The sequence below is a fragment of the Ornithodoros turicata genome, chromosome 2 (assembly GCF_037126465.1).
Source record: "Ornithodoros turicata isolate Travis chromosome 2, ASM3712646v1, whole genome shotgun sequence".
NCBI lineage: Eukaryota > Metazoa > Arthropoda > Arachnida > Ixodida > Argasidae > Ornithodoros > Ornithodoros turicata.
Genome location: NC_088202.1, coordinates 91444930 through 91472029, shown reverse-complemented (window position 1 = coordinate 91472029; position 27100 = coordinate 91444930). Strand labels below are relative to the sequence as shown.

Here is a 27100-nt window from a genome sequence, read left to right as displayed (position 1 = left end):
GGTGTCTTCGGTGGGCTCTGCGTGTTACTCTCTGTGCGGGCGCGCAAACAGCGCGAGGTTTCTTTGCAAGTTGACTTGATTGCTCTGTAGGGAATGGCAGCTCCGCCCAAATTACCGATAACTGCATTCTAGTTCTACTCGGTGAGTGAAAAAAGACACTGAATCGCGTAAGCTCGCGTACAAGGCGACGACTCGGTTTTATGTTTCCCCTGACGAATCACATCCTTCTCAGTAAACAACATATCGACATCATCTCACCAGCTCCCGTGGCATAGTGGTTAGGATGACCGCTTTCCACGCCGAGAGTGGGTGGTGAAGCGGTGTCGGCACCGCACCGGCTATGCTGTCTGCGGTTTTCCCTGCGTTTTCCGACAGACTTTCTGGACGAATGTCGGCACAGTTCCCCCTGAAGACGGCTCAGGACGAATACTAATCCCCCACTCCCTCCTGCTGTCCTCTCTCCATCTGCCCATGTCTGTATGCAGCTCATAGCCACAGTTGCTTCGTGGCGATAGCACTGAATTAAACAAAAACATTCATGCAATGCGGCGTAACAACAGCAATTTGTAATGTAGAGAAGAAACAACGTGCAAAATAACTAGATATTTGCTGTAATGCCACGCGAAGTATCAATTCGCATGTAATAGAAAAGAAATTACACGAAAGAGTAATCTACACACGATACGACATTGCCCGGAACATCAATTGCGAAAGAAAGTATTCCTCATGACTCCTGCAGGCTCTCGTATAGTACGCACGACAGATGGCGCTGCACATTTTGCGAGTCGTCTATTCGACACCACAATTAGCCGCATGAATGCTTTACCGAAACTGATATGCGCAACAGAACGTCCGTGCTACTGACTGTTTCCTTGTTTTTGTTACGGATCAAGGTTCCGAAGGATAAAGTATGCGAGGACCTACACAATTCAGTAGTGCACATTGCCGTACGCTACTTGGAACGCGAGCAGAGAAACTTCGCATTAAACGTTAGACGTTTCGCTCAAAGCATAATGAGACGTGACGTTGTGTGTGGGTGCGGACGAAAGACTATTCCGTCAGCGTGCTGAATTATTGCGGGAACATTGCTGCCTGTAACGTGGCATCTTTTAAGGGTTTCCGGAACAGGGGCATAATTATTGGATTAAGCGTAGTTCCACGCATGGAAGTGATGGTTTGTATTGCGTTTGAACATACAGTAGCGTTTAACTTGGGAGTTATTTTTTGATACTGTTGTTTAGAATTAGTTGAAAATTAGCTGAATTTTGCGAGAAATATTGCAAGCTGCGCTTTCTTTTGGGAAGGAGTATAACATTACTATTGAGTCCTGAAGTCAGTGGAGTGTGGAGAAAATTCATGTTCGGAGTCGTAGTATATCTCATGACAATACTCGTGCGCAGTTACACAATGTGTGCTTCTAGCATTTTGTTTTGGTTCGGACTCACTTCACCAAAAAGTACAGGAATGGAGCCTCTATCCAGCTCTGATTAGTACGGTGTAGGATAACAGTAGTATATAACGGTGAGGTTCCGGATTTGCAGTTTCGAATAAATTATCCTATAACAACAGAAACAAAAAAAAAAAAAAAGCAGAGCGGGGTGACCAATCCAAAAACACGGGTAGAGCCTGTCGAGCGACACGTCAACCCAGGTTATCCAAGATAAACGTAGAAGACGGTTCTTTGCACAAATGTGAACCTGCATTCCAAGTTTTACAGCGAAAATGGTAATAGAAGTGCAGAGAAGACTTTCCAGAGAATTTCGACACAATTCCCCCTGAAGTCGGCCCAGGACGCATACTAAGCCCGTGTCCCCCACTTCTTCATGCTGTCCTCTCTCCATCTGTCCCCATCTGTACGCCGCTCATAGCCACAGTTGCTTCGCGGCGCTAATACGGAATAAAAAAAAAGAAAAAGCAGCAGCACAGAAAATTGGCACCGCGAATACCGAAACTCATCCGCCTCTGACATCACAGCACGCGTCGCCGCTGGTGCGGCAGCGCGAGAGAGGTCACGTGCTTACGGCTACCAATGGGAGTGGCCGCAGCTCTGAGGTCTGTGACGTCTGCGCTTTACTTGGGCGTGTGTTCGAGGGATTGTATCTTGCCATCCTTAATACTCTGGAGTGTAGTATACGGTGCGTGAGTGATGCGACGAACCACATCTATCAAAGTGTCACAATCCCTTTAGGGTCTGCTACTTTCCTCCCTCGTGCTAGACAGCTCCATATGGAGCTAAACGGTCATTCAATTAAGCGGCTAACTTTTCCTTCTTGGAATGTTATGGAATACTAACTACGTCATGAATGATTATTTGTTGGAATTATAACACTCTCATAATTATTTTTATGTTTACGACTATACCTGAACTTTTTATGACTATATACTGCGGTTACAGTACGCTATGGTGTCATAAACACTGAGCAATACAAAGTGAAAGTGACATAAAAGCCATCAAAATCGTGTCGCCCACCTCGCCATTAAACGTGCTAAGTTACTAGCAACGTGTCACCTCATTTAGAAACCAGCTACACAGGCAAGTCAGTTACGCGGCCATTAACCATCAGTATGTTTACGGTCGTTTTTCAACTGTTGTAGTTTATAGTTGTCAGGAGGCTTAGTTTTGGTATCGCTTTAAAACGTCTTTATATCAAGAAGACGTCTCTGAACTACTGCGTCAGAGCACTTTACAAAATACTAGATTTAATTGTATAAAGGCTGAACCACACGGCACGAAAAGCTAGCCGAATTCTGCCCGAACCGAAATCGGGACCGAACTTTTTTCCGTGCATCACCGCATGCTGCCGTACTGGAAGCCAAAGTTCGGCCGAAGACTTCTTACCCTGTGGGGAAAATCACCTTTCAGCCATCCAGCTCAATGGGATAATCCCTGTATTCATTGGAGGAGAAGTCGCAGACGCGGCAACAGTCGACCCGTTTCCCGCGTCATTTTCTATGGTTGCTATGGTTCTCCTTCCGGCTGAATAGCCATCGAGTGCTTGCTAGTTCTTCGGTTTACGACACTTCCGATTTCGGAACAAAAATGTGGCGTCGCCGACCGAATTTGGCACGAAACTCCGGTCGCCGAAAAAAATTCGGTCCCAATTTCGGTTCGGAAACAATTCGGCCGGTTTTCGTGCCACGCGGCTCACGCTTTGGAGTCGGATTCAAATGTACGTCACGAAGACTGCGATCTTCAACATAGATTAAATTCCGCAGTAGGAAGATTAAAAATTACAGAGGAAAGGTGAAATTTCTTTGTGCAGGGGTCCAAATCTACAGCGTGAAGATTGGTTTCGATAGAATAAGACTCAAACGCTATACGGTAAAATGACTTTCGGCGGACAAACCCATGGTTTTAGTTTCTCAAAATATTGAAACCTTCGCATTTGAATCCACTCTATGAAACCCCACTTACAACGGCTGAATGAATATTTTATTGTTTGCTTCTTGTTCCGGTGGAGTTCCCTTATTTTCTTTTTCACCCATGCTTCATCAACACACCGTCGCCATTCCGCTCATATCCCATTGAAACCGCGGTTCATGCAAGTTCCACGTTCGAGTTCCATGCAAAACTATGATACGAAATTGGCCTTCGGGTGAACTTGGTAGTTGCCAACCGATGCACTAAAAGAACAACGAAAGCGCTGCTTGTCACATGACGACACAATGCACATAACTTGTCGCTTCCTCAGTAGGTGAAGCTCCCTAGACATGCGCTGTGAGTTGTATCTCTACTTGTAGTTGCAAGAACACCGTTGTAAGCATGAAAGGGACATGACATGACATCACATTAGGTGTTTTTAAGCGTAATCGACATTTTACCCCCACCAACGGGCAAACAGATACAACATAAAAGCGAGTATACTAAAGAATGTACTGGTATGCGGACGACAAGGTGAAAGAGAGATTCCGACAACAGCACGTTACCGGAACATTACAAACGGAACATTACAAACAATAAAGAAGGGAGTGTCCTGGCACCGTGGACGCATGCCAGTTTAGTGCACTCTCCTACCACAAGGGGACACGCCACCGAGGCATCGGTGAGGCGCATCGTCAACCCATCGATCGATTACGTACTCTCCTGCCAGCAGTGGCGTGCTGCGTACGTCATTGCACAGTTCGTATTTGCGTTAAAGCCTCCGCTCGCTCCCACGCAGAAGACAGCCACTGAGCAAATTGCACAGCTTTAACCCGTGACCTCCGCTGGAAACGCACCTCTTTAAGTAAACAAGGTGAGAGATGAACAGCTTACAACTGTCTTGGGCATGGTGTCTTTTCAGATAACGTATTCTTCACGTGGTCGTTGATATAATGAACAGTAACCCACACGTGGTGAACATACGGTTCGATATTTTACGTGCATTGCGTCGTGGAATGGATACTTTTTTGTTGCTGGCGTTCTAACGACGAATCCTCGGTGCGATAAAGTCGGTTGTTAACTCACGACTGCTTGAGGAGTTCCACGTTTCGGACACCGAAGGTATGCGGTATGCCATATGGATGTGTATGGTGCGAGTCGTTCCGTCTGAAATGGAGTTGAAAGACTATATTGTATAATGAGAATGTGCAGAACGTAGAACCGAATGTTTTACCGATTCTGTTTCGAGAATAAGGGAGGAACTCACATCCAGCTCCGTCGCGGCCAACGCAACAATGTATTTATTTGGAGCTCGAGCCATACAATACTATGTCGCTTTACTTAGAACATCACACGAAGGAAGTCTATGCACATGAAAGCACGTACTGCATGCGCCGAATTCGAGGGGTGGGGAATTCTTAGTTGTCGGTACACAATCGGGAATACATGAAGAGAAAGTGCCGTATGGGATGCTCCAAAAGCCAATGATCTAATCCGCCAGTGCGCTCTGAAGCAACATGTGCATGCACAGCTCGAAAATACATTTACCGTTTTAGAGGCATACCAAGCTTATCAAATGTTCCTTGCACTCAACAATATTTATTGCTAGAGTAGTGGTTTTGTGCACTATTTTGTAGCTTTGCAGCATAAGTTTTCTCTTTATAGCGGTAGTTTTGTGTATTATATGCTACGCCACGAATAACGTTAATTCGTTACGAAGTGCGATAAACGTAAGCAAGCAACTGCTGTCGCAGTGCATCTCCACAGACGCTATTGCAAATATGAGACGCAGTAAACGAAGTTCACATGTAGTCAACATCCCAGACATTGTTCAGGGAAAGCCGAAACAGTGCCACCTCACGACTTCGTGACGATCTCTGATCCGTTGATCATGCATTTCCGCATACTCCAACAAACAACGTTATGGCGTACCATGATTTCCACTAGGACATTTTTGTTCTTGTAAATATTTTTGATGGATACAGGCCTGACGGTATGACTTTCAAGTCGGTGATTCTTCGTATTCATCGTTATCTCGTAAAGTTCAAAAGCCTGGCCAGCTGCACGGATATATCTAAATATTCGTGGAATGACTGGACTGACAACCGTTTCGGTTCATTGCGTGAACGCTGCTACACGCGCACACAAGCTCGGGGGCATGCTAGGAAACAAGGCGATGACAAACGACATCGCTGAGGCTGCGGTGTTCGCCTTCCGTTTTATTGAACGGGCTATAAACGTGTCCCCAAAATAAACGATTCTGGCATGAACGCGAATCCACCAATGTCTCACAATATGTGGGACAACATCACCGAACGTTGAAGGCATTGCCAGAAAAGCAACGGAGGGCGCATTCTGGATGGTGATGGTGATGACGGGAAAATAAACCCCGAGACAGAGGAAGAACTAAAGAGGATAACTAGAGGCCGTGTGCTTTAGTTTTCCCTGTCTTGGTGCGGCTTATCTGATGTCTATTTTTTCCTGGTATTTTTCCCATACGCCGGTTGTCTCTGGAACAGCACTGCTCTGCCGATGCACGAATAGTGCGTAACAAGGACGGGTCCACATTCGAGTAGATTGATCTTCCTGGTGCATTCCCCCAAGCAGCTTTACCGAAAGTGGCGACAGTGATTCACGTTTTCTGGAAGACCACTGTCCCATCAATCCATGAAAAACGCCCAACAAGGGCACAATCCGATCTTGGTAGAACTCTAGAGCTCACCTCCTTTGTTGTACACTATGGACCACAGGGTTTATGGCTTTCTCTATGGTCTTCTTTGTCGTTCAAATCAGTCGTCTCGTATTTCCCTTGGCTTATCTGCGAGTGCGGCTTATCTGCCAGAAAACTTTCAAAACGTTCCTAAAAACGCGTCCTACACGAATTACGGTATATGTATTTATAATCGTATCATTCAATAGATGAAGAAATTAACGCGTCTTCCCTTACCCTTTAAATACTATGCCAATGATGAGGACTGTGCCCAGAAGAAGAACAGTCTCTATTCGAAATACCGGCGGCCCTCGTCCTGAGGTTCTGCCTTTAACCTTTCCTCACCGGTGCGCAGGACTTTATACTTTTCTATGTTAAGGAAGCCGAAGAAGGAAACATTGTTCGGTTGCTTCTTCTGCGCGCACTATGCCACTGCAGTGAAAGCACGCTTTACAGGAGACCGCAGAACTTCACTCTGTATTCGTAGAATGAATTCTAAATTATTGATTCTGATTACCGAGCTACTCCCTGGTTAAAATACACACGTTACAGGCAGGGTCACACAGACGAAGTGAAGACAGATGGTGTATGGCGGATGCTCAGCAGACAACTGCCTAAACGAACAAGAGGACGCGCAGTAGACACGTCTTTCCTAGAGATACACCTCTAACAACATTAACAACAACACCAATGATAATAGTTGATATATTATTATTGGGAATACAGTTTTACACGTAAGGGAGTCAGCCTATGTTTTGTGTGGCAACCTACTGCAGGGGCCGCGTAGTACAACTACTGGTAATTTCGACCACCTGGAGTTCTTTAACGTGTCACCACTGGTCGAAATTTTCCGCAGCGCTATGCACTTCGCAAACCTGCAACGCTCCTGAACCTTACCCGAAACACGGGCATACGGGCGTACAGTCTTGAGTGACATTGAAAGGAAGACGGTTAGGTATTTCGTTAAACTCCATGGATAGCTTCCTGCTTGGGGATAGGCTTATTTATGAAAACATTCATGCACTCAAATTCAACACTTCCACACTTAGTACTGATGTTATGTTCCTTGCCTTTCCACACTTTCTATATTTTTCTGTGTGGCATAAGAATCACGTTACAATGCAGAGTGAATTTTAACGGAACTACAGTTGGAAGGGTCCCGTAACCGTAGAGCAGAGGTTGTGAAATTACTTTTATTTCGCAATGCATTACCATTACTCATAGTTTCGGAAGGTATAGGTACAGTTTCGGTTTTCATGCTTAGTAATGCATTGGTAAGGCCTTCAGTGCCATGACATTACTTTGGCATTACATTCTCTCAGATGTCTTTAGCGCAGCATGACCGGTGATAGTAATTATACTTTCTGGAAAATCACTATGTATTAACGACCTCTTCTAGATACGAGAGCACTAATCTAGCATCGATAATCAATCATAGATAAGATTTATAGCAAGATAGAAGGAGCCGGTGTTGAAAGACCCCACATGGGCTCTGTCCTCCTTCTTGGTGACCTGGTCGGTGACACATGTGACTGGGAAAACCCACACTCTAAAAACAGAACTTCACCACATAGCACGGTGAAGGCCAACCATTTCGCATAATGTCCCTTTATCGCGATTTGTGGAAAGCGCGGGGCGTACGCCTTTTTTGGAACTGCATAAGTGTTCCAAAAAGGCGTACGCCTCCCGTTTTCAACAAGTCAGGGGAGAGAACGATGTCATTCAGGGTGATGGTTGGCTAGGAGCGTTCTATGTGGTGAAGTTTATTTTTAAGAATGCAGATTTGGCAGTTTTCTTACCTCTACCAGGCACAATTCGTAGCTACTGGCTTAATTTTTTTATGCCGTGTTTCCGCCGCGAAGCAACTGTCGCTATGAGCGCCGTACGGATGTGGACGGATGGAGAGAGGACAGCAGGAAGGAGTGCGTGGTTATTGTGCGTTCTGGACCGACTTCATGGGAAACTGTGCTGACATTCGTCTGAAAAGTATGCCAGAGAACCAAGGGAAAACCTCAAACAGCACAGACGGTGGTAGGGATTGAACCCGCTACCTCTCACTCTTCAACATGACCTTGGCTACCACCACTAAGCATTTTACCCACTGGGCGTACCGCTGGTCTAGTGGCTTTACACAATGCGTGAAGTTTTAAGCCAAGTAATAACTAATGCCATTACACATTACTCAACCAAGATGTAATGACATTACCTTACTCATTACCGAAATGTAATGAATAACCGGTAATGCATTACTTTGTAGCGCATTACGCTCCATCTCCATCTCATATCGAGAATCCAGATGTTGAGCACGTTGTTTCTACTTAGCGCGTAATCGTGCGATTGCCTTGCTAACATAAAATCTCAGCAATCTAACACTCATAAAATCTCGTACTTCGCTAACTGAGCCTAAGAGGCAGCTAGCCAAGTAGTATCTGTATTAACCTTGCAAATATTGCATCAGATAATGAGTGTAGTGTTACGAAGATACCATTGTAAGGTGGCACCGTAACTCAAGTCCCCCGAGAACCTTCAAAAGAATGTGTATTTTCCTACCCCTTCCTCATCCTTTCCCCCTTCTTATTCCTCAACTTCTACAACAAGTAACGTTCTGTGTGGTCGCAGCATATCCTCACGAGCCGATGCCAGGATGTTAAGGATTCAAATATTGCGAAGAAGAACAATCGACATCGCCCACTCGAGGAGCATCATCTTCGAACTGACCTCGGTCGCCCATTAAATTTGTATAGCCTGTAACATAGCCTTTAGCCTCTTAATACCCCCCCCCCCCCACACACACACAAGAGAACGTTAGCCGTAACGGCGAGCTGTTTCATTAGCACCACCACTACCTTAACAGTATTCGTGTCTCAAAGGTCATTGGAACAAGCAATCTAAAAACCCAAGTACTCAAAGTGTCGAAAGTTCGTATAGTCGTCTCCATTGTGCGCTGTTGTAAATAATAAGCCGCAGTTCGATGCGTCTATTGGCATCTGCGGCGTTTTTTGTGCCTCCCTAGACGTAACTTGGCTGGATATTTCAGCCAGCGGCAGTTGCAGAAAATATGAGATCCTCACACAAAGGAGCGGTAATGTATACATAAGGGTTGCTGTCTAGATTGGTAATAACGCATTAGATTCTGCAGTGCGTTGGCTATGCGGGTAAGGCTCATACAATGTAATCCAATAGATGTTCAGCCGTTCTAATAACAAAGTTGGTTGTACTCTATATAGTACATGATTTCTTGGAATTTGAAAGCTACAACTGTTTGCTACAGGAGGCCACTTTCAAGCGTACTGTCAAAACGAGGAATACGGATGCGTCCTATTTGCTTTGCGGTTATCCTATCGTGAAAGGGGTTTGAAAACGTTGCGTTTATTCGGTGTTCTTTTTCAAGAAGAGGAATACGACTCAGCCTCGATATCAAGGGATGACAATGTTTGAATTTACTTCCATCTATAAAAAGTATTAGACGGAAGGGTTCCACGCTCGACCCGATAAACAGAAAAGCTAGACAATCGTAATAGTTTAATCAATTGCAAGTCACCCTCATATAGCTACGCATTTTCTTGCTTTTCCAGTTTAAACAGCTCAACACTCCGCTGTCTGTAAACCATTACGAGGATCGTAACCCAGGAGCGGGATGCTATGCGCGAGCAACGAAACGCACAACGGGGCAATAAACCTAAATATTTTGCTCGTAAGTCTGCTTTTGCAGCGGTATAACGGAATGCCTATGCTGTAAACCAACACATTAGCCTCATTGTTCCAGGGGAATGTCTATGTTATAGAGGCAAGTCCATCTAAACGATTTTGGCTTCCAATAACAAATTAAAAGGGCACAGACGAGCTGATATACTGTAGATAGAGGCAGCATTCCCTTGAAGCTGACGAACACCGATGTGTCCCACAGAGTATTTTTATTTTCCCATGTAATCCAATCCAATCCGATCCGACCGGATCTCTTCCTAGGACTCCTCTTGTGTTAGCCTCTTCGTTCGATGCATGTGTTCCTCAGACTGAAGGAAACGCCACTAGCAGTTTTTGCCTTGTTCATGCCGCTTTTCTTTCATTCTACTTTTGCACACGACGTCACCCACGATCTCCACCGTGTGAAGTACTCCATCGTATTTACGCACTTCAGTGTTTGCAGGCTGATTTCGGAAGTCAAGCTAACCTGTCCTCTGGCTCATGGTAGAGGCCCGTCACCCCCCACAGTAACGTATAGCCAGAAAAATATTTCCAAAGGGGTTCTACGTAAACTTTACATGGAGGAGGATTTCACCCTCATTTTCCCTCTACCAAATGCGCTACCTAAGGTGCGAATTCGAGAGGTTTGAATCCCCGAAACACTCATCCTTATCTACGCTACTGCCCCCCCCCCCCCCCCCCCCATAGTTTGTTGGGCACTTGGTATGTCACAGCGAAGTACCTCTTCCACGTCGTCTCCTTCCTTGGGCGATGCGCCTTGATACCTCCAATGCTCAAAAGCTTCAACAGCAAGGCATTCTGTTTCGTTTATTATTATTATTATTTTGTAGTATGAATGTCACACACACACAAACACACACATATACACAAGAGAGAGAAACTGAATTCATCACACGACAAATTCTGCTACTCCCACAATGAGCCCCTCAAAATGAGGAACCCCACAAAATGAAAAAAAAAGAAAGAAAAAAAGATCACCCTCCCTCTCCCCGAACTGCATACAGGGTGGTCCACCAACCATGATAGAAATTCATAGTAAAAAACGTAGGCCCCGGAGAGATATGCCGTGAAGGGATTTTTTTTTCTGCCAATAACTTCTGCCACATATTCGGAACATTTTTATTTCATTTCAGTTGACGGAAAGTTAATTTCTTGAATTGAACTCCGAAATTTCCCAAGGCAACCTAACCTTTTCTTTGCGGAAATGGGTTCCCCGTGGTCATTTTACTCAGTATAGCCATAATCCCACTCGTAATGCAATGGCAATTGCCGAAATAAATTCGACGAAAATCCGTGGAAATGAGCCTTGGCTCCGCCTCTTTTTTGACGGCTCGTAGTTTGAGCGCAAAGCTGCGAAGAAATGAGGTTACATTGACACGCCATACGAGGGGAGAAAGGGTTACAAGCCTTACCCACGGAACAAACAACAATTAAGAGGAGGTACTAGAAATAGATTTACAGTTAACAGTTAGGGGTCGATGTTTCGGCAGTCAGCGCTGCCGCCTTCAACAGGACCGGACGGCAGTCCTGTTGAAGGCGGCAGCGCTGACCGCCGAAACATCGACCCCTAACTGTTAACTGTAAATCTATTTCTAGTACCTCCTCTTAATTATTAATGTAATAAAAGTAGCAACTGTTTTTAATCCTTATACGGCTTCCCAAGTCTCTTCATTACTTGTAGTTTATATCTTTTTCGCGTCCATATCTGTACCCAGTTATCCATACATATATATATATATATATATGTTTATAAGTCCCAAACGTCGCCACACCAGCATTGGACAGCTGTTTCGGCCTTATTGGACCTTCATCAGCAATGCGTAGGTGGGCGACCTTTGAGCGAGTGGCGGCGGAAGGTCACGTGGAACGTGATGTCCTCCCGTCAGGGTGAGTGACTCACCTCTGAAAGCCCAGTGCGAAGCCAGTAAAGTATTAAATGAAGAAAAATAGCATACGCTCTTTGGCTACACGTTGAACATGTGTTTATGCTGGTGTGGCGACGTTTGGGACTTATAAACACATGTTCAACGTGCAGCCAAAGAGCGTATGCTATTTTTCTTTATATATATATATATATTCGACAGTATGCTCTATTGCTTCTAAAGTTAGCGGGAAGCTGACCCCTGCTTCGGCTGCAGGACTCGACAGAGCGCTTATCCCCATCGGCGCGCATTACCGCCAGAAGAGCTTAAAGGGGAAAGCACGCAGACAGAGCCGCAAAAAGGCACACTGTACTTGCCAAAAACAATATGAGACGATGTCCCGCTAAGGACTTTGATCGATCGCTTATGGTTCCTGCGAGTTAACTGCGCCACCACAGCCCAAAACCAAAGTAAGTGTGGGTAAGTGACGACAGCAGCCAACGAGAATAAACAGCAGCAATATCAATGAGGCTTGATCGAGGGAGCTTAGAAAACAAGGCGCCGTTCGGGCTTCTCCTTCTGTGCCTGCGTCCCGGCCCTTTAAATTAAAGTGTAGATTATGCGGGTCTTGCTTATTTCTCTAACGACTGAAAGTAATTATAGTCAATAGTCACTTTAGGAAGGACGCGAGATTGGCCAACTATTTTTACTGTAAATACGCAGGCTTTCGGATTAGCGGCGAGCGACGGAACTAGGTTCCGTAATGTGCAAATTGGAATTGCTTTTGTAGTAATACATATGCGTGATGTCATCAAGCAGAAAGTGACGCGATAGGCGGTGACAGTTTTGCGTCACAGTTATTTAGTGATGTTGCATATCTGTAGTCACCAATGAGGCGTTGTGGCTTTTGCGATAGGAATAAGCTGGTGAGACAGTCCCTTCCCCGAATACCTGGAAACGTTTTCTTCCTCCCAGTATCGCCAATGGTCGAGAGCGCGATATACTGACACGCTGTCCTCTTATTCAATGAGCTCCGCATGAATTACAAAGGGGACAACACATAAGAAGCCAATATGCATCCACGAATATCGGGGCGCTTCCCAGACTTTTGCGGAACTCTATAAGACCGTCGTCATTTCAGTAAAGCCGTACTGTAGGGGCTGAAACGCGTCAAAATCAAGTACACAGCAAAGCTGGGTAATAGCGTAGAAATGTCAGTTGGCGACTTTGGACACTTCTTTGCGAAAAAGGAAAAAGAAAATATAGGTAGAGAAAGAGTGGGAAAATAAAAGAGCATTCCTCTAACCGTACGAAGTGAACGACATCAACGAAATTTTCGTTTATCGAGTTCTCCGAACAGCTTTTCGTGTGACTGTGTTATGACGATAACGTCGTCTTGTTTCGTCCAGGGACATTTGGGGAATGACAGCGGCAGCGCACGAAAACCCTTTCACATCGCGCGAGCTCCGCAGAAACGCCACATGCTGTTCCATATTTTGTTGCTGTCGTGCCATTACTTTGAACAGAGACAGCTGTGGTCATTGCAGATAAATGAAGACGCCAGGTCATAACGTCACACTTACGAGAAAAATTAACACTGAGAATAACAAACGGCAGAGCAAAAGAAAAAGCAAACTCTGTTGAACTAGAACGCAGCTGTTGAAGATGAAAATAAAATTTGTAAATGCAACTGACAACAACCGTTACATAGCTCTTGACAACTTTTGATTCAGTTTCTCATGTAGCGCAGTCGACCTCATTCCAAAAGTTGCTCCTGGCATCTGGGAAAGAAGACAAAAGGTTTAGAGGGGGTTTCTCGTATAGAAGAGCTCTGAGAGCGAGATACGCCGAGGTTCTTCGGCGTAGAATTTACTTTGATATTTTCAATGTCATATAAGTAATAGTTTTCTCGCAACGTAGGGCCACGAATTATCAATTATCATATACTTAATTTTGTCTTATTCGGGAAATCACCTAAAAGCTTGTATTAATAGCTGTAAGTATGAATTGAGATTCATAATTAAAATTTTCATTTAATCTCGTTGTTTAATTAATATAATCCTACACCAAAACGTTTAATAAAATTTCTTTAATGTTGGCTGTGTAAACGATCGGAAAGACATAGACTCTGTATGAATATAAGCCAATAATAATCCAACAATGAAAGAGCGAAGGAAACCCTGCAGTATAGATCCCCTTCGTGGAAACCACAGCCCCAACTAAAGAGCGCAGTCCCAACCGGAGCTCGAGCGTTTCGTATGTGCGGCAAACAATACGGCGACCCTATTCTTTACACTAATCCACGCCACTAGGGTCACCACATCGTGCATTCCTTTTACTTGGATCACCTGTGCTAAAAGTACCACCTATACTCCATGGGAATCGTACTTGCTTCAGATCTCCGCCGAAGCGCAGAGATATTCTCAGGGTACACTCTCTAGCGCTCGCGTACTGTTGGCACGGCCGTAAAATGTGGGCGTACCGCACAGTAGCCGCTGTCAATCCACCCAATAAAGAACCCTGGTTTACGATGCTTTGCTGCCGCAAATAATGCGAGGATGATTGGCCACTACTGCCCGCTCCTGTTAAATATTTCTGGTGTCTCTGGAGATAGTTTCTGTTCTGAGCTTTTCTTTCCCATAAGCCAGGCACGAACTCGTATGGTTGGAAATCCTCGCCTGAAAGTTTCACACGTGGTAATTCCCCGTTGCGTGCACGCTTATACCCTGCCAATTCCAGAAGCACTCCCGAAAAGTGTGCGCGGAAAAGCCACCGAAACGAAAGAGGATATTACGAGAGAGATGGGACCGGAAATCCCCGACGAGATGGGCACTGAGTCAATGTAGTGAGTGATCTGGGCAAGTTGGTGCCCAGGGGTTGGTTAGAAGATGATGAGCACCTTTAGGTTTGTCGTTTCGCCCGCGATAGGAAATATTGTAACGACAACGACGATGCGAGGTGTGGCACGCGATTCTGTCTCATTCAGGGTGTTCCAAAAATTGTGTCATTCGGACTTTATAAAAGAACCGGGCGACGGAAAAATACGGGGTAAAGAGCACTTGTGTGGCAACTGAATTTGCCATCTTGCAAAAATATTTTCATTTGATTTTAATTAAAATAAATTGAATTTCTTTAATTGAACTCCAAAATTTCCCAAGTCAACCTAGCGTTTTTTTTACAGAATTAGAGAGCCCGTAGCGAACTTAGTCATATCCACCAAGAAATCCACTCGATATTGCAAATGGAACTGCCCAAAAAAAGTCCCGAAGTTGAGGCTTCAGAGTTTCGGATATTCAACAGCGCACCAAATCAGTCGGAAAAATGCGCGGAGGGCAGGACATGCTCCTGCCCCCATGAAGCTACAACAGTTTATCGCCGGACCGGCGTGCAGCACAAGACGCGCAGATAACAAGGCAGGTGACATTCCACCATACGTTGATGAGCGGCAAACAAAAATGATTCCTCCTCTTTTTTCCCGCCCTGTGTTTTTTCGACCTTCTATCTTTCATGGGGGCAGGAGCATGTCCTCCTCTCCACGAATCTTTGCGTCTGATTTGGTGCGCCGTTGAATACCCGAAACTTTGAAGCCTCAATTTCGGGACTTTTTTTGGCAGTTCCATTTGCAATATCGAGCGGATTTCTTAGTGGATCTGACTAAGTTCGCTACGGGCTCTCTAATTCTGTAAAAAAAAACGTTAGGTTGACTTGGGAAATTTTGGAGTTCAATTAAAGAAATTCAATTTATTTTAATTAAAATCAAATGAAAATATTTTTGCAAGATGGCAAATTCAGTTGCCACACAAGTGCCGTTTACCCCGTATTTTTCCGTCGCCCCGTTTTTTTATAAAGTCCGAATGACACGTTTTTTGAAACACCCTGTATAATCATTGTCTTCTTTACGCTGTGCTTTACGCTGGCTTGCTGAGCTCAAGATCGCGGGTTCGATCCCGGCCGAGGGCGGTAGCAATGTGGGGGAGGTAAACATTGATTCCAGTACCGTGCGTCGGAGATTTCCGGCGCACGTCAAAAGAACCCCAGGGGGCTCAAATTATCTGCAGTCCTACCCTGCGGCACCTGCAACATGTGGCCACACTGCGCAGACAAACTTTACGTGTAACATCACGGTACCACTATTATTATTATTATTATATCATTTTCCGGAGGCGTTCACTTTTGGTCCCCGTCAAACATCAAGGAGACAAGGAGACAAAGTAGTGGGTGCCTGCTCTTCGATTTTAGGGCGAGGGCAGTACTATTTTTGAGATGTGAGGTAAGCGGCGGAAGTGATGCGCACAAGAGGCCAATCAGATATTAGCCTGAGGTTAGCATGCAGCCTCGCCAGTTCTTGGGAGAGCCAATCGATCGCCACTTGTGGATCGCGTTTGGTCCCTTCGGTGAACGTCGTAATGAATTACTAAATTCAGGGGGTAAAACAGAAAGGGGAAAGCATTGAGCAGATTGCGAAGATGTCAACTGCAACGGTGAGTGTACTCCGTGTGTGGACCTTGTGAAGTTCAACAGCGGAACGACATACACACGTATGGCACTGTGCGTGCTCATATACAGGGTGTTTGCTCTAACGTGTCCAGAAATTATATTTAAAGCGAGCGATACAAGAAAAGCAAGTTGTACTTCTCTACTACTTCAGTAAGAAACAGGTACTGCTTCACTAGTAGCAACTGTTTCTTAGTCAAGTAGCTGAAAAGTAGCGCTCGTTTCTCTTTTATCGCTCGCATTAAATAGAATCTCTGGACACGTTAGAGCAAACACCCTGTATATAGTTTCAGTATGCTATACACTGTGGTATTGCTCGAGATCACCAGTATGTGTGTGACTTTTTCACTCGTAATAAATGTGTGTGTATTAAGTCTTGTGGAGTTCATTGCCTTGAAAAGGTGCGGAAAACATATGAACATCAACAAGGTGAGACGTTGGGCGTGTTGGAGCATACTTGTAGTAGAGTAGCGCGGAAAAAACCCGGACACAGAAGATAAACTAGCGCACTTTGTTCTCTTCTGTGTCCGTTTTTTTTTTTCACGCTACTCTACTACAGGTATGTTCCAACGGAAAAGATAGTCTGGGACGCCGTCGATATACTGCCGTGGAAACGCTGCATGCGAATAGCTTTGGGCGTTTCTCGACAGCGTCACTCGCCGCCGAGAGAGGCGTTCTTCTGCCCAAGAAACGCCGCATGCGGATGGGGCCTTAATTTAGATCAAATGATTTCGTGTACACAATTTTGTCACGTTAATATAAAGAAAGAGAGAAAATACTATCGTTACGTTGATATTAGGGGGTGCTGTCCCCTTTAACAAAAGTTAGATTCAAAGGCTTTTGTTCCTTTACTTTGTGTCAGCCCTTGAGCGTTGTTGGAATGTAACGTGGGAATATGATGGCAAATGTACGCCTGCGTCGGTCCCGCGTCCGTTTTTTGCAAACCCAAAGTTAGTCTTTGGAGCTGGGAAAAAAATGATTCGTTAGAGGTACAAAGTTGCAACCAAGGGGTTTCGTGTCGTTGTATCGCCCGCTACAACTTTCTCATTGACATTTTGGCCCTAATCCTTATAATTAAAAACTGAGTAATTATTTTACTTAATTAATTACTTAATTACAAAACAAAAATAGTTTGAGTATCCTCACAGCACTGGTAACACTATGCAGTTCGTCTTTTTGGTGTGCGATGGACCTTTTTTTTTTAACTTTGGTTCACTTTTCGTGAATCACCCTATCTATATATACATGCCTAAGAGATATCGCGTTATGGGCCTACACACGCCCCATGTCTCCACGCTCAATCGCCTGTTTCATATTAGCCTGATCAGTTGACTTCTTTCCATTGAGAAATTTAATTATTGCGACTAGAACGCCACATATATATATTGATTTACTACTCTTTTGGTTGCCCTGATTCCCCTAAATGGATCGTGCACTCCCTTATGAGCACCACTGCACATTGTTAAGCCGTTAGAGTGACCCTGACGTGTTCACGTGGGGGAACACGCTTCTTGTGGGGAAACACGGATTTTGTTTTTGAGATAATTAGAGCTAATGAATAATTATATTAATAGAAGAAAATTACGGACAACGAAGGCGTGTTTATTGTACATGAAGGATTTCAAAGATTAAGTGTCATGTTGCACATGACTCTCATGCTGAAAATGGGAGCATGCGAGTAACTCCATTTAAAAAAATTTGGGTTCGTGTTCAATTGAGCCTGCTTCTAGACTTGCTGTTTCACATTCTTTGCCGGTGTGCTTTAAATATCGCCTGTCACGGGAATGACACACTTCTCCATATTTTGATATCCTTGCCTAATGTCATGCGTTGTTTTCCTATTGTGTCTCCGTGCGCTTTTTAACTTCAACAAAAACGTTAGAGCCTGCATGATACAGCACCAACACTCGTTCGTTACATGGATGCGCCGCCATTCCGCTTGGCGACAGTCAACATGTTCGCTGGACGCGGAGCAGTCGCAATTCTGTGATCTCAAGTTGCACCAAGGAACCTCAAAACATCATCTTGTGTCGCGTTCCTTTGCAGTTTAGATTACGAATACCACCTTCATTAAAAAGCCGTTGCAAACGATTATTGTTCTCACGCCTTATACCATGCTGAGCTCTTCTTCGGTCATGCTCACATCCGGCCCTCCCTAACATTCCGTTACTCCCATAGCAACGCAGCATTCCTTTGGCACGGGTTGAATTTCAATCCAGAGCACAATTTTAATCCAGCAGCCAGATTCATAAGGGACTGGGAAGAAGCACACAACAAAGACAGAGCGACTCTACTATACAGCTCCTTTAGCACTCATGGCATCTCCCACGGCGAATAGCTCGACGATCAGTGGTATCGAGTTGCATGAGCTTCTGGAATGGTGGTCGTATTATAATGACTGCTACACGATGTACGCTGTAGGTCGAACGAAAAACAGCGTACCTATAATGTTCAAAATGACGAACAGAACGGTCGAACAAGCGTCCACGAAGCTGAACCTCGAAATGCGAATTGTAAGGCACAGGTATCCAATCCAATCCAATCCAATCCAATCCAATCCAATCCAAGGCAAGGCAAGGCAAGGCAAGGCAAGGCAAGGCAAGGCAAGGCAAGGCAAGGCAAGGCAAGGCAAGGCCAAGGCCAAGGCCAAGGCCAAGGCCAAGGCCAAGGCCAAGGCAAGGCAAGGCAAGGCAAGGCAAGGCTGAAGATTGAGTGTGTGAGAATGCACGCGAGCCCTGCGCGAGCTGTCAAGGGCGAGTGCAGTCTTCACTCTAAAAACTGAACTTCACCGCATAGCACGCTCTGCGCCAACCATTGCCACGAATGATAGGGTTATCGCTTCCGATTCGAGGAGAGAGGGGGCGTACGCCTTTTTGTGTCAATTTGGATACATGATAATTGACACAAAAAGGCGTACGCCTCCCTCTCTCCTTCAAATCAGAAGCAATAACCCTATCATTCGTTACAATGGTTGGCGCAGAGCGTGCTATGCGGTGAAGTTCAGTTTTTAGAGTGTTGGAAGCAATATCACCGTTACTTCTGTTACGAGGTAACGAAGACATTTGTAAGTTACCCTCTTTCGCAATATAGCTCGTGACCTTTACCATGACACACTAACTTCTATCACAACTAGGGCACGTCACGGGCCGACTTTTTCGGGGCCGACCCGGGCTTGTTGTGGCCCTTCCTGACCGGCGACGGATATAGTGGAGCCCGGCCCTCACACGCGAACAGCTAAACGCTTGAAACCAGAAGAGCTAAAAGCAGAAAATACAAACGTTGGTGGGCTAGTAACACAGGCTCTCTCTTAGTCCTGGCTATAAGCCCTTAAAAATGAACTTCACCACATAGCACGCTCCCATCCAACCATCATCCAATCATTCAATCACGAATCATTTAATAAGGAATAGCAAGCCGTCCTTTCTGGCTGACCTTTCCTGTGAAAATAAATAGATCCCCCCCATCATTCAAATTCAAATGCAAGTTTATTTATAGAGCGTTAATATGTACTACATGGGGAGGAGCCAGAGGGAAGAAATCCCGCATAAAGGCTCCTCCCATCCTGAGTGGCATCGTTCTTCCCCATGATTTGCTAAAAACAGGGGGCGTACGCCGTTTTTGTTGCACTATGCAGTTTATAATTGCACAAAAAATGGCGTACGCCCCCGTTTTCATCAAATCAAGGGAGAGAACGTTGTCATCAGGGATGACAGTTGGCTACACTCTTAAAAGTGAACTTCACCGCATAGCACGCTCGTAACCAACCATCATCTCGAATGATATCGTTATCTTCCCGGATTTGTTGAAAACTGGGGCCGTACGCCTTTTTGTGACACTTATGCTGTTCATAATTGTCACAAAAAAGGCGTACGCCCTCAGTTTTCAACAGATCAGGGCAGATAACGATATCATTCGAGATGATGGTTGGTAGGGTGCGTGCTATGCGGTGAAATTCATTTTTAAGAGTGTAGGAGTGTGCTATGGGGTGCGGTGGTGTGGTGTGGCTTTAGAGTGTATAGAACACTGAATATGTAGAAGACACAGCGCTTGGTAAGATGAGGTCGAGTATTTCTTGCGGGAGTGCTGAATTTCAGATATGTATCTGTTTTGCCTCTTCGAGCACACAATCCCCGATTTTTTTCTCTTGTGTTTTGGAATGACGCGAGAATGTTAAAGCTGGTTATCTACGATAATGTGGAATTCTTGATGGCGACGGTCACCTGCTTCAACTGGCAGGACCGAGCTCACCGGAGCATGCTGTGTCGGCTCGAGTTACCCCACGTGCCGGCGTGTCGTGTAGGCCCGGAGCACATACCTTATAAGAGGCCAAGCCCGTACCGCTGGCAGGTACGGGCTCGGACGCGTTCGAAGACCCGGGCCTATGTGTAGCTTAAATCACAACGTACAGGATAGCAGAAAAGGCGTGTAACGTTTGCCAGAGAGGTGCGTAACTTTTAAATTATAAGCTACAGCGTTTTGTGCGTAGAGGTAATGGTTAACAAATGAAGCGTGTACAGATGCGGCGTACGCCACAGCACGGATTAACGATTACAGAGAAGAGCCTCGCATGGGCTAAGGATATTGATTATCCCCTCTGTTGGAATCGTCGTTCTACAAGAGGCTCCAACCTGTACCAGTATAGCTGCACGCGAACACAGTGAAATTACGATCGATCAGATGAACTCCCCGCGAACGGTTCCAGAAAAGACCTAGAAGAACTCTTGCATCCCTGCCATATTTTAAGATGTGAAGGGGATGCAAGCAAGTGTGTAAGGAAGGACGAAGAATTTGGGTTGATACAACTGAGTTCATAAGCGAGACATCAGCTTTCGACGGTATTAGCAACATCTGCAGCGGCAGCGACACACACACACACACACACACACGCACACGCACACACACACACACACAGAAAGATCAAAATAAAACAAAATATCAACCGTGGGTAATGCGTGTGTGCTACGAATGTGTATACTTTTTAATCCATTTCGGCACTTCAGAACGAAAATTGCTCATTAAAAGCTATTAAAAGACAAGAGGCTTCGACGTTGTGACGGACGCCTCTCTTCTGGACGGTATAGTTCACAAGCTCTTGTAAGTGGGTACGGCGAGCAGCTTTGTTACTTGTATTACTTGGTGACTTTTCACTTTACAGACACATCCATCTGTATTGAACTATAGTAAAAGTACGAAGTGCACAAGCGTTGCATCCTGGAGCGTACCGTATAGAGCTTTCCTTTTTTTCTTTTACTCTTTCCTTACCGCCGCAAAAATGGCCATGTATGGGTGGTTTGACAAATATATGTGTTTGTGACCTGATAGTACCACTTTAAAATATGATGCTATATAGGAAAATGTAGCCAAATAAATGCCCTATCATCGGATGATGTAAGTTTCAGGAACAAAGCTATGCATGTATTTCCAAAATTAATTTTGGACCACCAAAAAATTGGTGCAAGCAGCAGAAACCCCTTCAAGATGCGCCTGTATCTGTATCAACAGTCATGTCGTTTATGTAACTGAGTGATAGAGTTAATTGAATGAGTAAAACAGAAACCAACATCATAATTTCTTCAGAAAACATTAGTTTCTTGCTCAACTTCCCTGTTCTTGTACCACATTTTGCTATTTCACCGTTTTTCAACTCCTCCCGGTTAGTTTTAACACAGGAAGAATGGCGAAAGTGCAAGTTCTACATATCCACACATTCAGGACAAAAATATGATTATTTAACACCTTCAGAGTCTTTATTTGCATTCTAATAAACGAAATCGAAAAAAATATGCTTCTGATGCGAGTATTGTGCATCGGCAAAGAGGTCCACTGCGGGAACGCGAAGCCGCGACCAGGATAAAATCTCAACGCTGCCTCCTTGGCGGAGAGCCAGCCTCTTAAATCATCACCACGAGGAAAAACTAAAAGTGCAAATGAAACTCATTCTGTAGTGTTTATAGTATCCACCAAATGTCACCACTAGCCCATATCTGCTTTGGAGACCAAAGTCTGCCGCTCGAAAACCGTCGATGACCAGTGATCGACGCTCTATGAGCGCGGTAAGGAAAGTGTTAATAAATCTTTATATCACCCCCCCCCCCCCCCACTGAAGCGTACCGAGAAGACGTTTGTGCTAATCGCTGGGAATACATTGATGCACGGCACGGCACGGCATGTGGACGAATGTGAAGTAGGCCTCATACAACCACTCACATCGCGATAATGCATATTTCACCGTGTCCTTCCCGTAGCTCCCTCCTGGCAGTGCAATAAGATGATTGATGACAGCCGCCGCCTGTCCCTAGGCAAACAGCAGAGACACGCATAGCTCAGATCGTCCAACGTTATACGCCATAGTAGGCGGAGAAATATAGCACAGAGAGGTGATCTAATGAAAGTGCGGACGCGCTAGTCGTGCACTGTTTCTTCTGGGTCGTCACAGCAGCTCATCAAGGACACAGCGCAGGAAGGGTCACCTTCCCTACCCCATATTAAGCAAGCAAGCAAGAGGCGTCTTATAGAGATGTTTATATCACACGAGTCGACTGTATATGCTTAAGACCGGTCTCACACTGGTTACACATTATACATGAACACCCCGTCATACATGTATGACGAACGTGTATAACAAACATTCCCTAAACATGTATGATCATACAGTGCTGGTCACACTGCTTATACATAGGGTTCTTCGTTTTCGGGTTTTATGATTTTTCAAATTCGGGGAGTAAAAATCGGGTGCTATTTACACACGAGAATTCGGGGAGAAATCGGGTGCTACGATCTCTATTTGATATGTCATCGGGGAATTTTCGGGTGAAACGAAAGCCATATGAAACAAGCCATTGCTTTACACGTGGACGAGAAACAAGTATCTTTATATTCCGCTCGTAACTGGGGCAGTGAATGACTGTACTATTCAAACACTTGCTCGAGCCCCACAAAAGTTCGTCTTTCACTCCTGCAGGAGGGGATTATAGGAGGAGGACAAATAGGTTGGCTTTGCCGATATTATGATTCGCTTTGCCGACGGTTTACCGAGAACGACAAGTTGAAGGACTGCGAGCATTTCGGTAACATCTCATTACGGCCCGAGTCTCATTACGGCCGAAGTCTCATTACGGCCGAAAGTCTCATTACGGCCGAAAATCCTTTAATCCCCAAGTGTCTCGTTACGGCCAAAGTCTCAATACGGCCGAAGGTAGTCTCATTACGGCCGAAGATGTCTCATAACGGCCAAAAAGAAAAAAGAAGCATCCACCATAGTAGCTCTGTATATACTGTGTTTTATGCTTCCCAAAATGTGTCCGAGGCGGTGTGCCCCCACGGCTTGTGTCACACACAATGGTTCATGCACACAATATTGCGACAGTGTTTCATGCATCCCTCGTGAAAAATGTTTTTATTGTCATATGTGTCACACGATATTTGTATGTGTTACGCCATTTTCTCTCAGTATTCAAGCAACATCCTACTCGTTGGTTCTGTGAGCAAACTGTGTGTGTGTGTGTTCTGAAAAGTACTCCACAAGGGAGCCCACTTTGAGCTCCAGGAGTCACATGACCTATGACCATGATCTTCTCCCCCACTAGCTGCCTTCTACAATTTACGTCCACCTGAAATTTACAAAAAAGTACATAAGCCACTGAACAAAATGACATATGCTCTTGTTTGATGATGACTATAAGACATATGCTGTCAAGCAGACTTTTTTTTTTCATGTATTCGAAACATATTCAAGAATTATGGACAACAATGACAATTACGTCATAATAATGCAGCTGCATAGCCAGGAAACTATTTCAGGAGGTGTGTTATGAGGCTTGACATTGGGTGGAGGAGTCCCCCTCGTCAGTGCTTTATCCAGACCCCCCTAACTTTTTTGCCTGTGCACCCCCTACAGGGGGTGCCCTTGCGATTTCAGCTTCAGATACGTCTGTAATGATATGTTAAGCTGTAATGACGTAACTATTCCAACAATTTTTTCCAACACCCTTCTCGTGCTTGGGATTCTGGATAAACCACTACCCCTTGTTCATTTTCGTGGGGCACTACATTAGAGCTTATGCCACTGCACTGATGTCACAATGTTAAAAGTGTGTGTCACTCTGGGCATTCGGAATTCCTCTAAGTTACATTATGTAAATTCAGAATATCCGAAGGGTAAACATCAGATGTTACCTGCAGGCTTCATGCTGAAACGCGTGTACGCAAAACACTTCCGCCGTGGTGGGCGACGCCGTTAGTGTAATCATACACGCAAGACAATTGCGGGCACATGGAGTAGTGGCAGCAACCTGAAAACGATACATTTTCTTGTTACATATGAGTGATCAAAAATATACATTCCCACATGTTTCGTTTTGTCGTTTGTAGGAAGCGCTAGTAAGGGAACAGCACTTGGTTGGTCACATGCAAGCCACAATGCGAGAGGTGCCGATATTTCGATTACGCGATCAAAAATTAAAAGTCTAGAACCATGCACACTTCCCCATGCAACTAGTTCCCCAGCATCGTGAGACATGACACCCATGACATGACACCATGTATTCACGTATAGTGTAATGATATGCAGGAATGAAAAAGATGCCAACATACCTGTAATCCAGTGTCCCATAAGTTTGATTCGATTTTTTGGCAGCTACCATGAAGAGCAAATGCACGATTCACAAGTTTCGTTTCGCCATTTTCATTGTTGATTGCGCAAGCGTCGAGCAATCCCACGTGACCTCCTTTGGATCAGTGAAAAGTGAAAATTACTCGCGTCATGAACATATATGTTCATCTCAGCGCAAATCACGTTTTGCATGCTATAGAAGGAGGGGGGATCAATACTCTTCCTTTCGTGTTTTGATATCTTGTTGTTTTGCTACTCTCACTTCGGAGTTCGGATGGTGTCTAGCAACGTTGGGTACCTCGTTTCTTGTGTGTGTGAGCGAGTGGTTGCTGTTTACGATGTGTTCATATATCGCTTTGTAGTGCTGTAATGTGCAAATTAGCGGACTTTATAGCGGCTCTCTATTTTCCGTCGTTGTCTTTCGAGCAGCGCCTGTTGTTCCGGTAAAAATCGAGTTGAATGAATCGCCACAGCCCCAACGTATATCGCGCAGTGTTGACCAAGACCAAGTCAAGCAGGAATTCTGGTGAGTAATGCTTTCGTAGATTGCCTGTCTTAGTAGTGTGCTGTCCACACATAGTTGGATTCTCATAAGAGTAATTTAAATTAATCAAAACAGCTGAAGTGCCTGTAATAGATGTAACTCGGTATCCGTTCGTAGGTTTGCGCCGTTTCTAGTTGGTTGCGCGTTTAGGAACAACAAATTTATTCGAAGACGATAGGATACCGATAATGCATCACCGTACAGCAGCATTTACTCGTATCATTGCGAGCCATATTTCATTTGTTAAAATTTGTCGTCGTATTTCTTCAAAAATAAAAGCGCAAGTCGGCGTACTTGAATTGATCTCCAAGAACTGCTTACGTCGAACGTCTGCAAATGTTGTACTTATGTGCCTTCGCGCACAAAGCATATCTGATGAGAATAAATACTTCAAGAGGAAGTCATTCAAATACATTGTTATTTATAGCTGGTTTTCCATTCCAGGCATGGTATGTGGCTGCACGAAGGATTCCGAAAAAGAAAAACAACAACATGGCTAATAGGATGTTGCTGCCCAGGGAGTCCTGGCGAAGAGGTGAGCTGTTAAGATCATCATAAGGTTCTGTTGTGAAATGAGAAATTTTGTAGTAGTGCACGAATGTTAATTCGTGCACTACTTTTATAAAAAAGAAACCAGAAATGGAAAGTTATGCATGCATCATTTCATGAATTGTAATGTATTACTATTTGATATTCACATGTTTCCATTAAGGGAATGAACTACTGAACCTATATTCATATCATGGTCATGCTCTGTGTTTACCTGGAAGTCACATTTTTAAGGCTTGTCATTCTTTTGTCTATATGAATATTTATGTTAACCTTGTATGAAATAGCAGACACGTATCAACACGTGTGCAGCTTGTGCACATTAAAACGAGCCATGTAGAGACAAATGCTTGTTGTTATTTTTTTAAATATTCTAGCCTATTCATGGTTGCTCATCGCTTCTTGCAGGTTTACTCATTCCAGAAGCAAGAATTGTATCATTGTAAGGCGAATGGAAATAAACTGACATCGACTGAGATAGGTGCTCTGTCATGGCCAATGACTGTAGGATGGCTGCAAAAGCGTCACAACAAACCCAATATTCATCTAGCTCTCTACAAGTAGCTAACTCCACATAGTAGCCTGCTTCACAGCCTACACTACCTTGTGGGAGTACACATTACACAATATGTTGCATTGTGCTGTGGTATGATAACATACCGTTTGTCTCGCAATATGTGTATATAAATATGATAAGGGCCCTAAGGGCACAGTGCATGGCTTATACCCTGCTGAATATATATCCATACCTGGCTGCGACATTGCATATCAATGCAGGTTACAATACACATTTTGACATTTGGCCGTTATGAGACATCTTCGGCCGTAATGAGACTGCCTTCGGCCGTATTGAGACTTTGGCCGTAATGAGACACTTGGGGATTAAAGGATTATCGGCCGTATTGAGACTTTCGGCCGTATTGAGACATCGGCCGTAATGAGACTTCGGCCGTAATGAGATACAATCGAGCATTTCGGGTAGATATCGAGTTTTACCCAAACTCTTGAAAACTTGTTCGGGGGGGGGGGATATTGTGTAAAAAATCGGGTTTAACCCGAAAACGAAGAACCCTACTTATACACAGGCAAAATATGTTTTAAAACACGTCTGTATAACCAGTGTGACCGTGTCGTGATACAAAGAAGCGCTCTGACTATGTTTGACAACATGTTGCCCAACACACGTTTGAAGACACATGCCGTACATGTTTTGAGCAGGTGTATAACCAGTGTGACTTCGGCCTAACGGTAACAACTGACTCCG

At 44.7% G+C, this 27100-nt stretch overlaps 1 protein-coding gene across 2 annotated transcripts in view; it reads left to right on the top strand.

The window, feature by feature from the left end:
* Window positions 1-4093: 4093 nt before the first annotated feature.
* Window positions 4094-27100, top strand: part of LOC135385773 (uncharacterized) — a 163369-nt gene continuing 140362 nt past the window's right edge. For both annotated transcript variants that reach the window (XM_064615286.1, XM_064615285.1), the window contains exon 1: window positions 4094-4235. The gene's annotated coding sequence lies outside the window, so the exon portion shown is untranslated. The remainder of the gene's footprint in view (window positions 4236-27100) is intronic.